The sequence below is a fragment of the Schistocerca piceifrons genome, chromosome 1, assembly GCF_021461385.2.
Source record: "Schistocerca piceifrons isolate TAMUIC-IGC-003096 chromosome 1, iqSchPice1.1, whole genome shotgun sequence".
NCBI classification, from domain to species: Eukaryota; Metazoa; Arthropoda; class Insecta; order Orthoptera; family Acrididae; genus Schistocerca; species Schistocerca piceifrons.
The window spans coordinates 826,840,785-826,859,840 of record NC_060138.1 but is presented as its reverse complement, the minus strand read 5'-3'; positions in this window follow the sequence as shown (position 1 = coordinate 826,859,840).

The following is a 19,056-nucleotide window of genomic DNA, read 5'->3' as shown; positions in this document are numbered from 1 at the left end:
TTTTGTCGATGTCGGTGCTACCGCGAATGGTGGTACTGCGCCTGCCGTTGTCCACTATGTAATTTACGCCGCAGGATGTAGTTGTTACTTCGCAGGATGTAGCTGTTACATCGAAGTCGCGTCTCCGAAATTAGGTCAGGCTGCTGGAGCGAGAGCGACGTGCTGTGCGGACGGGGACCGGTCGATTTCCATCAGAGGAGCAGAGTTGCGCGACAGCTCCTAAAGAAACCCTAAACGCCGGCTCAGTGCACGCTACCCCACGCTGTTCCAAACACCAGCCATAAGCGCATAAATTGGTACTGCAGCTACTCTGTTCCGTCGTACGTTGTATACGAGGTAACATTACAACGGTAACTGTGCACCGCCTTTATGAAAGCCTGACAGGGGCCTCCAGGTGGGTCGTTCGCTACTTATATAAAGGTGAACTTCTCTGCACCGATAATCAGGTTCACTTACACACAGCAGGCTCAGTAAATTAAAGGCCTATTAAAATTACCTAAATTTTGCGTCAGTGCCCTGCAGAACAAGATAATAATATTAATAAAGAAAACATTTCCTAATGTTCTGCAAAATAGAATTTATTTCCTCACGAACCGGCTTTCGGCTTTTCAGACCATATCTAGGTGACAACTGACTGTCGCAAACACAGATATACATGATGTGCGACTTAGACAGATATTATTTACACAGGAGATACAAAAATGATAAAAGGGTTACATAGAAAAAATTACGATAATTACATACACTACTGCCGACTCACGCAGACTACTGTCGACTGCTACAGACTACTGCATACAACTGCCTACCACTGAAGACTACTGTCGACTACCACACTCTAATGCCGACTAGCGACAAGCAACAACTAACTACATACTGCTCTCTGGTCAGAGACTCTCCTATGTCTTGCCTGTTGCAGGCAGCGCATACATCGCATACCTCTTGCAATGTAAATGAAGTTCTATGTGGAGAAAGTTTAACAAATGATAAGAATTACAATGAATTTACATTTTGAAACTGCTATTTGTAATGAAAACCTAATTTAACAAAGGGGAAAATGGAAATTGAGTCTTATCATTTAATACTAGCCTGGCACTCTGTATCATATGTTTGTAAATTTCCAGTATTTGCAGTAGGGTCATGTTTCTTTTTTTTCTTGACAAAATATAAACTTCACATTGTACATCATATGGATGCTTTTCCATTAAAACCTGATCAGAAAAGGCCGAATTTTTCTTAGTCAATCGTCAGCTTCTCTCATGTTCACGCAATTACCGCTTCCGAGCGATTTCATATACATTACTCTGTGCCAAGGCTTGCAGTTTGTCTTTAGTACTGAATAAAAATTTTGAAATGTTATTCGTATTATACACACATTAAAAATGTTTTGCATCACCTCGGTTCCAAGAATTCCGGAAGCTGCACAGAAAATTGGAATAGAGATCAACATAAACATGATTTCCACCCTTTTTATTGCTCATGGAAACCACACATCTATGTTGTACCACCAGACAGCGAGACGTTCGGAGGTTGTGGTCCAGACTGCTGTACACACCGGTATCTCTAATACCCAGTAACACGTCCTTTTGCATTGATACGTGCCTGTATTCGTCTTGGCATACTATCCACAAGTTCATCAAGGCACTATTCGCCCATATTGTCCCATTCCTGAACGGCGATTCGGCGTAGAGCCCTCAGAGTGGTTGGTGGGTCACGTCGTCTATAAACTGCCTTTTTCAATCCATCCCAGACGTGTTTGATACGGTTCATGTCTGGAGAACATGCTGGCCACTCTATTCGAGCGATGTCGTTATCCTGAAGGAAGTCATTCACAAGATGTGCACGATGGGTGCGCGAATTGTCGTCCAGGAAGACAATATGCTGCCGATATGGTTGCTCAGTCGGTCGGATGATGGGATTCACGTATCGTACAGCCGTTACGGCGCCTTCCATGACCACCAGCGGCGTACGTCGGCCCCACATAAGTGCACCTCAAAACAGCAGGGAACCTCCATCTTGCTGCACTCGCTAGACAGTATGTCTAAGGCGTTCAGTCTGACTGGGTTGCCTCCAAACACGTCTCCGACGATTGTCTGTTTGAAGGCATTTGCGAAACTCATCGGTGAAGAGAACGTGATGAAACTCCTGAGAGGTCCATTCGGCGTTTTGTTGGGCCCATCTTTACCGCGCTGCATGGTGTCATGGCTGCAAAGATGGACTTCGTCCCGGACGTCGGGAGTGAAGTTGCGCATCATGCAGCCTATTGCGCACAGTTTGAGTCGTAACACGACGTCCTGCTGTGGCTGCACGAAAAGCATTATTGAACATGGTGGCGTTGTTTCCATGGTTCCTCAGAGCCATAATCCGTAGGCAGCGGTCACCCATTGCCGTAGTAGCCCTTCCTGCCACAAAGTATCAATGCGGACGCGATCGAACCGCGGTATTGAGCGTCTAGGCATGGTTTAACTACAGACAACACGAGCCGTGACCTCCTTCCTGGTGGAATGACTGGAACTGATCGGCTATCGGACCCCTCCGTCTAATAGGCGCCGCTCATGCATCGTCGGTTACATGTTTGGGCGAGTTTAGTGGCATCTCTGAATAGCCGAAGAAACTGTCTGTGATACAATATCTGCAGTCAACGTCTATCTCCAGGAGTTCTGGGAACAAGGGTGATGCAAAACGTTTTTTGATGTGTGTAGAATGTAGGTCTGCAGTTGCAACATTTTAACATTTTTCGAAAATTATCTGAAACGTTAACTATATGTGGAATTTTACACCGGCATTTGTAACTACTGTGTTACTGCTGTTGGCCAACGCGCAAAAGTGGTGCAATTTTATTCTTATTCTTTTTTTTGTGGAATACTATCAATCAGAGGAGAGCTGTAGCCATTCCTGGAATTGATTATGTAAGTAGGCTGTTTATGTTTTCTTATTGGCAAAGTTACGTAGCGCTCTGTATGAAAATCACTGGGTGTGCTGTGTGCAGTCGGTGGCTAGTTTGCATTGTTGTCTGCCATTGTAGTGTTGAGCAGCGGCAGCTGGATGTGAACAGCGCGTAGCGTTGCGCAGTTGGAGGTAAGCTGCCAGCAGTGGTGGATGTGGAGAGAGAAATGGCGGAGTTTTGATATTTGTAAGAATGCATGTTATGAACTCCTATATATATATTATGACTTTTGATGATATTAAGGTAAATAAATTGTTTGTTCTCTATTAATATCTTTCATTTGCTAACTATCCCTATCAGTAGTTAGTGCCTTCCGTAGTTTGAATCTTTTATTTAGCTGGGAGTAGTTGTGCTCGCTGTATTGCAGTAGTTCGAGTAACCAAGATTTTTGTGAAGTAAGTGATTTGTGAAACGTATAGGTTAATGTTAGTCAGGGCCATTCTTTTGTAGGGATTTTTGAAAGTCAGATTGCGTTGCGCTAAAAATATTGTATGTCAGTTTAAACACAGTCCTGTATAATTTTTCAAAGGGGACGTTTCATATGTCGACCCTTAGCCGAGGATACCTCACTGCAATCTTCTGATTTTTTCCTTGTAGTTTGTGTAATTAGCGTAGATTTTGTTTATTGCTAGCACGTAATTGTAGAGAGAATGTCCTTTGTAGTTGCGGCCTTTCAATGTTGTACAGTAAAACAGTTGTGACATGCATGTAGATTTGCACCAAGTATTTAAGTAGACATTATTTCCATTTCTATGTTAATGTGTTATCTTATTTTGCTCTTCAAATTGTGCTTTTCTGTGTTATCGTGTGAAATATTGTGACAATAATGGCGTGTGAAAAACGTAACACTAGGCTCCAAAGTAAACTGAGAAATAATAGTGACGACGAGCTTAGCTTATCAGCGCCGCCGAGTAATGAATTTACTAATGTTCAAAGTAGTAATTTGGTAATTGTGCATAGGGAAATGTAGCGGGCGTCAAATAATGGTGTAGACAGTGAAACAGGTAGTGAACAGGGAAGTATTATCGATCGATCGGTCGGCAACAGCTCGCCTCAGAAATCGGGAATGACAGAACACAATATTGCAAATACTGTAGACTCAGGTTTTGGGTTCTCACCGTTTTCTCAAATGAGTCAAGACACATTTTCCGCTTGTCAAAATGTGACTGTTGCCAGTGCAAATTCACTGCCAGAAAGCACTGAGGAACATGTTTCAGACACCAATGCATTGTTATTACAATTAATACAACAAATGGGACAAACACAGCAAAAGCTTCAAAAGTTAGACACGATGGAACAAAATCAGAGAAAAACACAGCAACAGCTTCAAAAGTTAGACTCATTGGAACAAACTCTTGAACAAACCCGTGAAGATTTAACCACTGAGTTACATAACATTGAATCGAAATGTCAAAAAATCTGTAATGACGTAAAAACGCAAATTCATGAGCATTTTCAACCTATTTTTTCGCGGCATGAAAATGCATTACAGAATCACGAAGCATTCATAAAAGAACTGCAAACTATTGTTCATGAAAATCATGAGACCTTGCAAGCTAAATTTGACTCAGTTGCATCTACCGATTAGGTTACGCAACTTGCAAAAACTGAGAAAAACTTAAAGGACACAGTAGATACTCTGAAACTTGGTTCAGAGAAACACACTGAGGAAATAAGTACACTATCGGAGAAAGTAGTTGAACTTTCGGATCAGCTAAATAATTTATCTACGAAGGTAGATGATAATCTGAATGACACAAAACCGGTAGTCTTTAATGACACAGAAGAGTGTGAACAAATTAGTAAATTCAATCAAAATCAAATCAATATACAGTACAAAAGAGAAATCCGGGAAGTACAAGATCAGTTGGCACAAGTAATACAAAAATTACAAATTTCAGAGGACACTCGCGCTTCAACACGGGAAGAGGGACTTAGAAATACGGAAAAGCCGCAAAATAATAACACAGGGCATTTCGGAAGTTATGAAAGAAATTGGCAATGTGCACCGAATTTTGAGATGGAACGGCCGACACGACCTAACAATGACCGATATACGACTCGCCGACATGATGATTTTGACTATAAGTTGTTCACTACTACACGTAAATTCGAAACATTTAAGAATTCTGGCAATGACATTCATCCACAAGGATGGCTCCATCAGTTCTCTCATTGTTTTCCTCCCATCTGGTCATTAGAACACAGATTAGAATTTATGTGTGGCTATTTAGAGAATGAACCAGCTGTAAGAATGCGATCGGTCATTCACGATTGTCACAGTGAAGGAGAATTTTATCATGCCTTCCTCTCAGCATATTGGTCTCAAGCTACACAAGACCGAGTAAAACATAGCATCATAATGATGAAACATTTCGAACAATCTGAATTTTCCAGTCTTGTGAAATATTTTGAAGACATGTTGCACAAGTATCAGTACCTGTCAAACCCATACAGCCCCTCAGAACTCATCCGCATTTGCTTAATCAAACTGCCTGAACATTTACGACATATTATTTTAGCAGGACGTTGCAAAGAAGACATTGAAGCTTTTCAGGGACTCTTACAAGAACTGGAAATTGACGCTGACAATCGGGGAACGCGAAAACAGGAGCACAACAATTACAGATCACATTCATCACAATTCCGTGGTGACAGAAATAATATACGACAAGGCTATTCTTTCAACGTAAATCGTGACCGAAACAGACACCACCCGTATGACAACCGTTGCCAGAGTAGTAATAATTACAGGGAAAGATCACCTCTCCGCGGTTATGACTATCACAGAGACAATCAGAGAAACAGGCAATGTGGGAACCAAAATAATTATTATCAAGGGAGACAGAATAACTTCAGACGCAACAGTTCAGTGCGCAGTTATGATTCAGGAAGAAATTCTCCACCACATGACCGACAAGAAAGAAATTATGAACTCTACCGACATGACGACAGACGAGATAATCATAACGACAGACCTGAATTTCATCAGAACTGGCGGGATTCAAACAGAGCAGGGTACTTTCGACAACGTGAATTTGTAGAAGCTAGGTCTCCTAATCCCAATAACGACGTGCGCCAACAAGGGAACAGACAATGACTCGCACCGCAGGGAGCCGCGTGCGCCGGCTGGCTCAGAGAAAAATAACATAGACGCTAACATTAAGAGAAATTCCAGTATTCTTTACTGATGTGTACCACAGGATAATTGCGTTGAAGTTGAAACACTGCGTACTAGGAAGAGTAAAGGTTTACACCACATTTCACATGTAAAATCATTTATTGAGAGATAATCTGCTTTTTAACTTTGTCTTTGCCATATAACTTTTCACTTCACATTTCTAGTATGCTATGTCAGACTTATAATCTGTTAATATTCAACAATGTTTGAAGTTAAATATCCAGTCAAGAACCAAGAGAACTTGTTTAAACAGAAATTACGAATGCATTGTTATTGCGAACAGACGTCACAATGTTATTGTGTGTGTACATTCTTGCTTGTTAGTTGCATGATTATGTAACGACTATAAGGCTTACATACTTAGAACATTTACCAGTACTGCTAATGAGATTTTAATGCAACATTTTGGTTTACTTGAAAATACATTCTGGATTTAAAGCACTTTCAGTGAGATACCAGATGACGCAGTGGTTAGTTTATGTGACAGCTACACAATTTTATCACGACGCTACTAATGAGTGACAATTTACAATGTTGCTTTTGCGGTGTTTCTGTTTTATATCTGCACAGTTTTTCTGCATTATTCTGGAAAGTAAAACATGTTTTAGTAGTAACTTTTGTGGTATAGCAATAATGGGACAGCCTTTTCCATAGCACAACAATACGTTACAGCACAGTACTTTCTTCATCATGGAAATAAGCATAATAACTAAGATATCTATACTCAAAGCATTTCACTTTTGTTTATCATGAGGTAAGTACATTGACTTCTGCAGAACTTAGGTTTCGGAGGACGATAACTACGACACTTCCACAGATATTATCTTACAGCAAGACACACATTTAGCGCTACAGGACACGTATTTGAGTGATTAATTTCACACTTAAAACATGTATTTTTTAAGATATTTGAAGTACAATGATACAAAGAAGTTTTCCGTGATACATTTTATTCCATTGCAATAATCTGTAACACCTGAGGGTATAATTACATTAATCCTCAGGGGGGTACACGCTTACTTTGTGTATCATGTGTTTGGCAAGCACAAGGAGCCCTAGCTAATATGGTATTTGCTTACACAACTTTACACATCGGTACCATATTTCTCTAACACATAATTACACAGCTATCTGATCATTTACCTGAGAGAGACAAACACGTCTTTTTTACTACATCAGTGACAGATGTTTACGCAATTACACAGTTGGATAATTTCACACTTACGAAATTGTATTTTGTCTGTACTTTGTGAACTGCTCATATTTTTTCGGAACCATTGTGATACTATGAGAGCTTTGAATGATGTATTTGGTATGGGATCATGATTTTTAAAGTACGTTTGAGGCAGATGACACTTTTGACATGAGCAGAGAATTTTTTTTAGGTTTTGAAATTATTTGCGGAAGCTACGACGATTTTGAGATTTGACTGAGGTGTTATGATGTTATTTTTATGACGACGATGTGTATTATGCTGCTGAGGTATGTTTATGATCAATAAGCTGATGCTATATGACGAATTTGATTATGCTATGTATTTGTTATGACGAAATATTGAAGAAGTGTCGACGAATATGTATATGTATAATAAGGTAAGGAATAATGAGTAGTGGTTAGGGACTCTGGTTTGTGAAAAAGGTTGTTGGAAACCAAGAATCGTACTTTAAGAGTTATGAAATGTGTGTAAATGCGTGAATGTATCACAATGCAGGCGAAAATTTTTTGCGCACTGTTATATTCATAGGATTTTGTTTCTACACATTTGTAACGTAAATTTTCGACCTGTGAAATTTTCATATGAGACTGTCACTGTAGCGGAAACTGGTGTCGTAAATATTTCGGTAAGAAAGTTAAGTGACCACCTGCACGTAATGCGCCGTGGGCACCCAGCTGGGCGACAGCCGCCTGGAAAAAAGCCATTAGCATGTGCCCCTTTCAGAGGCACAGGTGGAGAAAAAAAAGGGAGGCCATTATCCTCGCTGTTGACGTTCCTTTGTAGAAAGCATCGCAAAAACGACATGGTCGAACTTGAAAACATATGATTACACAGTGGAGCTCTTAATTTATGATATTTACTAAAATGCCTAATGAAATGATGAGAAACATTTTACATCTATTGTCTTTCTAGTTGAGAGAATTTTTTGCCTTTGGAGACGCCATTTGCCTAGTGAATGACGTTTCATATGTTTCCTTATATATATATAATTGCTCATTTTGTTTAACATCTAGTTTCTAGCTGCACTGCAGCATTGGTTAAAATAAAATTTTATAGATGTACTAATATAGATATTTTATGCCTACAGATCCAGTAAAAAATAACTTTATGATTGATGTACTTCAAAAAAATGAGGGAGCACAAAAAGACATTCCACTTCACAGGAATTGCATACATAATTTTTGTCAGTGACTTGGTAACTTGCCTGCTAGAGCAAGTTACAGTGATGCATCACTATAGTGTTAAGATGTGACATAGGTATTAGCCATGGTCATTTTTAGTGTAATATTTTTTCTGCTTCAGCTTTGTCATGTTTAGATATAAGTTTTTGCATTGCTGCTGCTGCTTGCCAGGTATAGTGTTACTGAATTTGACTTTGTATTACTCTGTGAAGCCAGTTTTACTACTGATTTGTTTTTTTTGTTTGCTGCACATTGCCTTATATTAGTTGTAATACTGCAATTGCATTGCTAATTTATTTTACTGCTGCTTGCTTTGACAGTTTCCATTTTTTTTCATTGCTGTTTGTATTAATTGTTTTATGCTGCTGCATTGCCTCGTCCCTTAGTTTAGCATCTGAGCTCAGTAGATTTAAGTTAGCTTAAGAGGGGGTAGACGATATATGAGAATGAGTTGCAATGAATTGGAAGAAATGCATTGAGAAGTTATACGAAAAAAGTACAGAAAGCAGGTATAGATAGGACTTTTGGGAATAATGATGAACCAAGGGAGATCTCCATGCAAAATACTGCAGTAAAACAAACCCTGTCCTTTCCTTTTGTATTATTTTGCTATGTGTGTATGTACCATTGTGTATTTGTCATTTTCCTGTCTTTAAGTGTTTAGCTAATAAGATTTATGTTGTAGAATTTTTCAAATACTATGTTATTTATCTTGTAAAGATGCTTAGACATTATTTATTCTGTTTTGTTTTACTGCTCATATGTGAAGTTGATGTTTCAAAAGTTATTCTGATCTTTATGTATGTACTTATGTCATAATTCTTGTAACACTGATATGCATGTTTATTTCTATTCTTTTGTAAAGCCTGTTTTACTACAAATGTTATCTGCACTGTTATTTTCTTTAATGATGTATTTTATACCTTTGTTATTGTTTTCTTATGTTATAAAATTGTAATTGACACCAGTTCATCAAATTAAGTAACTTGTAAGTTCCATTTCACTGCACACGTTTCTGTTGGTCATAGTATATGGACAATATGTGAGAAGTAGGGACTGTTAGTGTTTACACGTGTGTTAATAATTCAGCAAGGGACTGGATAACAGCATTGCTGATTCTAAGGACAATTCCAAAAACTTCGTGAATGCACAAGTGGTTGTTATGGACTTGCTATATTATCCGCAAGACTCTTCAATGGTGATTGTGCACCTGCACAGTCGCAACAGATGGCTGCTGGCCATGTCTACAAGGACTACAGTGGATCTGCACCTTTGATGGCCCACCAATACCATTATTTCTACAAGGACTACAGTGGGTCTGCATCTTTGATGACTCACCAATACCATTATTTCTACCAGGACTGCACTGGGTCTGCACCTTTGATGACTCACCAATACCGTAATCTCTAACGAGACTGCAGTGTTCTGTTCTGTGATGACCTACCTACCAATATTCCTCAAAACTTCGACTGACTCTGCGGTGGGTTTGCTCTGTTGTGGCCCATTACCTGTCTGCATGTCAAGAGTCAGCACTGCCTTTTCGTTAGAAGGACAACACTATTTCTTCAAGACTGCATGGAAATCCACTACTTCCATGTGCATTTTCTTTTACTGCTCAGACTTTGAGGAAAACACTGCAATTTTACTGTGATGAATGATCAGGACTGTCTTTATGGACTGTGAGAAAATTTTAGCTTTTGACCAACATTGTATCAATAAGTGTGTGCATTTGATTTCTTTGTTATTGTAATTATGAAAACTTTTTTCAAATCATTATTGGCCACTGCCCAAAACAATTTGTAAAATTTTTTGTGGGGAGCATCGGGGCTATGTAAGTAGGCTGTTTATGTTTTCTTATTGGCAAAGTTACGTAGCGCTCTGTATGAAAATCACTGGGTGTGCTGTGTGCAGTCTGTGGCTAGTTTGCATTGTTGTCTGCCATTGTAGTGTTGGGCAGCGGCAGCTGGATGTGAACAGCGCGTAGCGTTGCGCAGTTGGAGGTGAGCCACCAGCAGTGGTGGATGTGGAGAGAGAAATGGCGGAGTTTTGATATTTGTAAGAATGGATGTTATGAACTCCTATATATATTATGACTTTTGATGATATTAAGGTAAATACATTGTTTGTTCTCTATTAATATCTTTCATTTGCTAACTATCCCTATCAGTAGTTAGTGCCTTCCGTAGTTTGAATCTTTTATTTAGCTGGGAGTAGTGGTGCTCGCTGTATTGCAGTAGTTCGAGTAACCAAGATTTTTGTGAGGTAAGTGATTTGTGAAACGTATAGGTTAATGCTAGTCAGGGCCATTCTTTTGTAGGGATTTTTGAAAGTCAGATTGCGTTGCGCTAAAAATATTGTATGTCAGTTTAAGCACAGTCATGTATAAATTGTTCAAAGGGGACGTTTCAATTTGTTTGATGGATTGTAGTTCCATTTGAAAAGATGGTTCGAGTGATGGCACAGATGTGAGGCGATGCACCATTGAATATAAAGCTACATGTTTGTGGCTGTATGAATGCTGGGAACTTGCAGGGATTAACATATCAACGTAACCTCGAACATGCACCCACAATCTACAAGTGTGTAAATGATTAGAGTTGGAATTCTATCTTATAGGTAGAACAGCCACCAGACTGCAGTAGCGTTGTTCGTATTTGGTATTTCTACGAGGCCTGGTAGAGTTTAAAACCTGCGTGAACGGTGATTGTTGTGGAGGACACAGAGATTCGGTGACTTTGTGTGAGACAGCTTTATCAGCACCCGGCACAGTTTGAATGGGGTCTCATTTTAGGTTTCCATTTGATGGACTCGGACAATATCTAGATTTATGGAGCGTTTGGCTGTGACTGTGGCTGAATGTTGTACTAAAATGGAACGTGAGAGCATGCATAATCCTCGTCAAGGTTTAGGTCGATGACGTCTGACCATCACAAGGAAACATGACCGTACTGCGCACCAAGCACGTGGTAACCCCTGCACATGTGCGTCGACTATCTGATGATCAGCAAGCGATTGACTGCAAAATTCTCATCTCACACTATTGCTTGGAGACTAGAAGCTACTGGGCTAGGGAATTATTGTCCCATGCGTAGGCTGCTGTTAACACCATTCCACAAACGGCTTTATTGGATGTGCTTCCGTGACCATCGACGATTAGCTGCTCAGCTGCTCTGTACTACCCCGGATGACCATTGTCAGCAAGTACGTCGGCGACCTGGGAAGAGTTAGCATTCTCCAAAAGTTTTGAAGAGCCACAGCAGTGCTACTCGGGCCTTGTGATGTGGGGAACCGTCGGGTATGGCTTGCGTTCATGGGTGGTAACGACTGGAAAAATGCTGATTGCACAATGGTACGCCTCGGATATCCGGCTTCATTACGTGTTCCTCTCGTGCGAGAGTATCGTGGTGGCAATTTTCAACAGGATAGTGCTTGTCCACATACGACGGAAGTCTCTATGAACTGTCTATGTGATGATAAGTTCTGTTCCTGACAAGTGGGACTGGCTAGGACATTGATTCCATCCCAGTGCGAATATTGAGCATATTAGCGACCAGTTACCACTGTTGTCGGCAGCTTGCACCAGAAGATGATACAACGGCAGTCTTCCGAATCGAATAAGAGCATGCGTCTAGGCCAGAGACTGTGCAACTTCATACTGACAAAATAAAATGGGTCAAAAGGCTCCAAGAACTATGGGACTTAACATCTGAGGTCATCAGTCCCCTAGACTTAGAACTAATTAAACCTAACTAACCTAAGGACGAAACTTCCTGGCGGATTAAAACTGTGTGCCCGACCGAGACTCGAACTCGGGACCTTTGCCTTTCGCGGGCAAGTGCTCTATCATCTGAGCTACCGAAGCACGACTCACGCCCGGTACTCACAGCTTTACTTCTGCCAGTATCTCGCCTCCTACCTTCCAAATGGTAGAGCACTTGCCCGCGAAAGACAAAGGTCCCGAGTTCGAGTCTCGGTCGGGCACACAGTTTTAATCTGCCAGGAAGTTTCATATCAGCGCACACTCCGCTGCAGAGTGAAAATCTCATTCTGGTAACCTAAGGACATCCAACACTTCCATTCCCGAGGCAGAATTTGATCCTGCGACCGTAGCGGCAGCGCGGTTCCGGACTGAAGCGCCTAGAACTGATTGGCCACAGCGGCCGGCCATACTGACAAATGGTTTCATATTGACAACTTCTTTGTAAATTTATTCGATATTGTAATCACTGAAACAACGTCACATAACCTCTAAACTCTTGATGTTTCATTTTGTAAAGCTTCCCCTTCTGAGTGCTTCACATTTCTGTCAGCCATTGTTTGCCACCGAGCTCCAAGTCAGTCTCATCACTGAAACTGAGCAAAGTTCAAGGCGTCATAAAGTGAAGAGTTTTCACTTCTGATGAGATAGCGTCAGTGTATCAGTACAGAGAATCAATCTAGCTCCGTCGCTAAAGGTTCCGATCTAACCAGTGGAGCAGTACTTCACTTAATTCTTCTCATGCGCCGAATATCGCGTAGAGTACGTTGATTCTGGCCACGTAAGCTCAGAGGACGGAAGGCAGGAACGTTTCAAGTAGGCATTGCCATACTGTAAGTTCGGCTCCGTCGAGAGTTAGAGAAGAGATATGGAGTTATGCTCTTTAACATCTCAGACGTGGCAGCTGTTGTAGGCAGCACGATGTCGCTGACGGTATCGGAGGAACGCCACATCATAGTTCTTGTCATTTTATTCCAAGGGTACACAGAAACAAACCAATCACCTATTGCGTTCTCGACATATTTCAAATAAGGAACATTGGTCCAACAAAGTGCGTTTCCTGGCCATCTGAACGGCTTTAATTTTAGTCATGATCACAATTCAGCCACATAGCATACATTTTTGGGCCTTAAGCTGGCCGCACAACTGTCATAATACCAAAGGACGCCGTTGAGTATCTTTAGTGATCGACACTACTAAAATATACTTGTACTCTAAAATATACTTCTACTCTAAAATTTACTTGTATACTTCAGAGAAGATCCTGAGATCAAAGCCTATCCCTTCCTTTAACACACTTGTCGAATTTCTTACTAACAATATAAAGTCAAGCTACATGTACTGCAATTGAGGTTGCTCACACCTTATTCACTACAGAGCATGTTATTTCTGTGTTTTCAATTTTAGTCATTGTAAGTTGTCAATAGCCATGATAGACAGGCTGTAACGGTATTTGATTTGTTTTTCCTCGGCAGGCGAACACTGACCCCATAAGCACGTCCCAAATTTTACAACCTGATGTTTTCTGCATGTTCATAACTGAACCAATAAGAGTAATATGCATCACAGTGTAGACTAACCGTTTTGCATCCACGCGCGCGCACTTCAATACCTGACCTGCCTCCATGGGGAAAATAAGCATTAAAGATTTGCTCTTGCCACACTTCCTATAAGGTAAAAACCAACCTAAAAACATACGATTCGTATCAGCTATAATTATTAGTCTATATATATGACGTAAATATTGATGTGATGTTGTTCAGTTCAAAAAATGGTTCAAATGGCTCTGAGCACTATGGGACTCAACTGCTGAGGTCATTAGTCCCCTAGAACTTAGAACTAGTTAAACCTAACTAACCTAAGGACATCACAAACATCCATGCCCGAGGCAGGATTCGAACCTGCGACCGTAGCGGTCTTGCGGTTCCAGACTGCAGCGCCTTTAACCGCATGGCCACTTCGGCCGGCTGTTGTTCAGTACACCGTCCTAAGTTATCAATTGAAATATCTGCATTTATACCCGTTACAACCTGTATTAACATGCAGATAAGTCAGAAAATCGTTTTATTATAATTTTATTTTACATTGCATCTACATCTAATTTCTACTTCGGAAATCTCTTTATGGTGTGTGATGGCGAGTACTTTATCTACTACTGTGACTTACCCCATTTCCTGTCTAAGTCACTAATGGTCTACAGGATGAGCGATTGTTATAAGCGTCCGTGCGAGCTCAAATCTCTCTAGTTTTACCTTCTGCAGCATGTGCGCAGGAGTGCTGTTATTGTCGTGGTCTTCAGTTCAGAGACTGGTTTGATCCAACTCTCCATGATACTCGATCCTGTGCAAGCTTCTTCATCTCCCAGTGCCCTCTGCAACTTACATCCTTCTGAATCTGCTTAGTGTATTCATCTCTTGAGCTCCCTCTACGATTTTTACACTCCCCGATGCCCTCCAATACTAAATTGGTGATCCCTTGATGCCTCAGAATATGCTCTACCAACCGATCCCTTCTTCTAGTCAAGTTGTGGCACAAATTTCTCTTCTCTCCAATTCTATTCATCACCTCCTCATTAGTTACGTAATCTACCCGTCTAATCTTCAGCATTTTTCTGTAGCACCACACTTCAAATTCTTCCATTCTCTTCTTGTCCAAACTATTTATCGTCCATATTTCACTTCCATACATGGCCACACTCCATACGAATACTTTCAGAAACGACTTCTTGACACTTAAATCTATACTCGATGTTAACAAATTTCTCTTCTTCAGAAACACTTTCCTTGCCATTGCCAGTCTACATTTTATATCCTCTCTACTTCGGCCATCATCATTTATTTTGCTCCCCAAGTAGCAAAACTCATTTACTACTTTAAGCGTCTCATTTCCTAATCTAATACCCTCAGCTTCACCCGATTTAATTCGACTACATTCCGTTATCCTCGTTTTGCTTTTGTTTATGTTCATCTTATATCCTCCTTTCATGACACTGTCCATTCCATTCATCTGCTATTCCATGTCCTTTGCTATCTCTGACAGAATTACAGTGTGATCGGCGAACCTCGAAGTTTTTGTTTTTTCTCCACAGATTTTTCAAAAAATTCCTACTCCAAATTTTTCTTTTGTTTCCTTTACTGCTTGCTCAATATACAGATTGAATAACATCGGGGATAGGCTACAACCCTGTCTCACTCCCTTCCCAACCACTGCATCTGTTTCATGCCTCTCGACTCTTATAACTGCCATCTGGTTTCTGTACAAAGTGTAAATAGCCTTTTGCTCCCTGTATTTTACCCTTGCCACCTTCAGAATTTGAAAGAGAGTATTCCAGCCAGCATTGTCAAAAGCTTTCTCTAAGTCTACAAATGCTAGTAACGTAGGTTTGCCTTTCCTTAATCTATTTTCTAAGATAAGTCGTAGGGTCAGTATTGCCTCACGTGTTCCAACATTTCTACCGAATCCAAACTGATCTCCCCCGAGGTCGGCTTCTACCAGTTTTTCTATTCGTCTGTAAAGAATTCGTGTCCGTATCTTGCAGCCGTGGATTATTAAACTGATAGTTCGGTAATTTTCACATCATTCAACACCTGCTTTCTTTGGGATTGGAATTATTATATTATTCTCGAAGTCTGATCGTTAAGCAATATATAAACTGACTCTGCTAGAAACGTACGCTCTCGGAATTTCAGCAGTAATCTACACCTTGATACACAACGCCCGCCAATAGACTCGGTGCCTAGAGTTGGCTATGTATGTCCGTAACGAAATGTGCTGCTGTTCTTCGGTCTCGCTCTATTTCGTTTGCCAATAGTACGTGGTATTAATGCACGACTGACGGGCAATATTCAGGTATTGGCCGAACGATAGCTTTGTGAGCTACCTCGTTTGTGCGTGGACGTAACTTCCTGAGGATTCTTCCAGCCGGCCGCGGTGGTCTCGCGGTTCTAGGCGCGCTGTCCGGAACCGCGCATCTGCTACGGTCGCAGGTTCGAATCCTGCTTCGGGGATGGATGTGTGTGCTGTCCTTAGGTTAGTTAGGTTTAAGTAGTTCTTAGTTCTAGGTGACTGATGACCACAGCTGTTACGTCCCATAGTGCTCAGAGCCATTTGAACCATTTGATTCTTCCAATGAATCTCAGTCTGCCTTCTGCCTTACCCGCGATTAGTTTTATGTGGTCTTTCATACCTATATTCCCATTACTGCTTCCGGTGGTTGTTCAGAAATCTTTTAATCATACAATAATATTTCTTTCTATCTATTTACACGCATTCCGCTACAGTTGTTTATATTGTGACCTAACTGCCCATTCCTGCACCGATTGTTGATCCTTAGCCGATTTTCTACATTTTTTGTTAGCGAAATCGGTGCTGATCTCCACAGAGGAGATTTTTAGGCGTCCAGAAGTCAGCGATATAGGTCTATAGCTTTGTGCCTGTGTTCGACGGATATTCTTAAAATCACGAGTGGCCTGGTCTCTTTTCCAGTCACTACGGACGCTCTGCTCCAACAACGATTTATTGTACGCTACTGCTACAAGAGAAGCAAGTTCTTCAGCATACTGGATGTGCAGTCGCAAAAGTATCCCATCAGGACAAGTCTCCTTTCCTCTGCTGAGCTATTTCAGTTAGTTTTACCGTTTTGATTTCTGCAACTATTTTATTATGGACAGTTAGGCCTTGTCCTGAATCATGCAGTCGCATCTGACAGAAATGATTTCTTGGCTTCTGTCTCGGATTCTTCAGCCGACGTTTATCTGATGTTTTCTCTGACGTTTCGCCAGCACGAATAACTGGCATCGTCAAAGTTTCACCCTCCATTGGACTTCCACTTTGACAATGCCAGCCACTCGTGCTGGCGAAGCGTCAGAAAAATCATCATACAAACGGAGGCCGAAGAACCCGAGACAGAAGCCAAGGGGCAGTTCCCTTACAAGTTGATAAGTTGTCTCTAAAACTCAACTCAGTTTTTCCTGCATGAGATTCACAGCAATCTTCATTGTATAACTTGCAAAGCCACGGCTTGCGAGTCTATTTCTACGTTTGTACTAAAGACTCTAGGTTCCAGTCTTCTTAAAGGTAGAAGCAACTTTTTGAGTTACCTTACCAACTATTTATCTCCGTCTTAAAGTCGCTGGAAAAGCATATGTACGCAAGAACGAAACACATCTATCCTAAATAGCATATTTAGTCATAAATAGGATCTTTTCTCAGATCATGCTTGATTTCAATTCACGAATTATATGATACAAAACTTAAGTGACAAAAAATTGCCATTATATTTTCTGTGTTTTGTCATCGATGCGCTCAAATTTTTTGCACCAAAGGTCCTGCTGTTAACTGATTTTCATCCTGTCTGGCAAAAACAATGCAGAGTTTCGGTGTAAGAAACTCGAGACGTGCACACGACAAAACAGCGTCATTAGAATGGAGAAACAGCACTACAGGGAAGGATGTTGGGTCCGCACATGTTATTGTTATGTAAAAATGATTTGCCATCACATGTCCAAGAAACAGTCATAGCTCTCTTTGCATGTGTTACAGTGAAGTCCAACATAAAACCTTAAACGCTTGAAAATGTAACTATTTTTCATTTTCTGTCAATGGGCTGCCCCTGAATTCTGATAAAACACAATTCCCTTGGGCTGACCACACATTAGAAGTAACGAATGAGGATAAGTGAATAATAAATGAAACAGAATGTTCTAACATCCTTAAGCGTTTATAATTTTAAGAACTTGAACAGTAGGTCACCCGTTACAGCTCCTCTTAATCGTCTAAACTATGCAACTTTTGCATTACAGATTCTAGCGGATTTAAAACATGACAATGTCAAAAGGACACTTAATTTTCCAACTTTTACCATCTAAACTCTTATGGTATCTTATTCTAAGACAACATTTATTTGAGAAACAAGGTTTTGTTGCCCAGAATCGTGTAACAAGGATAATATTTGAGTATGTGGTGTCCACAGTAGAACCTCTTGTACACAGCTGTTTAAAAAGTTAGACATTCTGACAGTTCTTGGCAATATATTTACCCTCGTATGACGTTCGCTGTCAACAGTCAATCACAGTCCGAAAAGAACAGTAATATTCCATGAAATATCGAACGAACAGCCGGATGTCTGTAACTTGTTGCTACGATATTTCGGAGAACGGTTTTCTGGCCACATTCACTCGACGATTGTCAGTCTCTAGTGTCCTCGATGTCGACAGGACGTTAAACCCAATCTTCCTTCATTCCTTCCTTCCGAAGATTGCCATATGACTCTGAGTCGAAATATCGAGGCAATAACTCCTGTGCGAGACTCCAATTATTATCCGTGCAACATGCAAGTAACTGACTAGCGAACGATATACTGTCGAATTTCTTATACCGAACGAGCAGGTTGATTTTATGTGCAGAGTGGCTGGATCTTTTAAGACATTTTGTTAATTAATGTATTAGGTTATCGACGCTTTTGAGCTATCGCTTTAACTGTGGGTATTTACTTTTTGAAATGAGATTTTACTGAAAGGAAATCGTATCCCCCGTGTAATTTTAATTTAATTGTGGACTACTTTTGTGCCTGTGATCCGAGAAACGAGTTTTGGATGTCTTCTCCATATGTTGTTTTTTACTTGATAGGTGAGGATGAAACCCATGGCAGTCGTTCAGTTTAAGGTTTTTGAGAGACTCCCAATCAGACACAAACACTAAAAAAAAAAAAAAAAAGTTTACTTCATTGCCATGACCAGTTTCGGGCTATTTTGCTCATCTTCATATGGGTACAACACT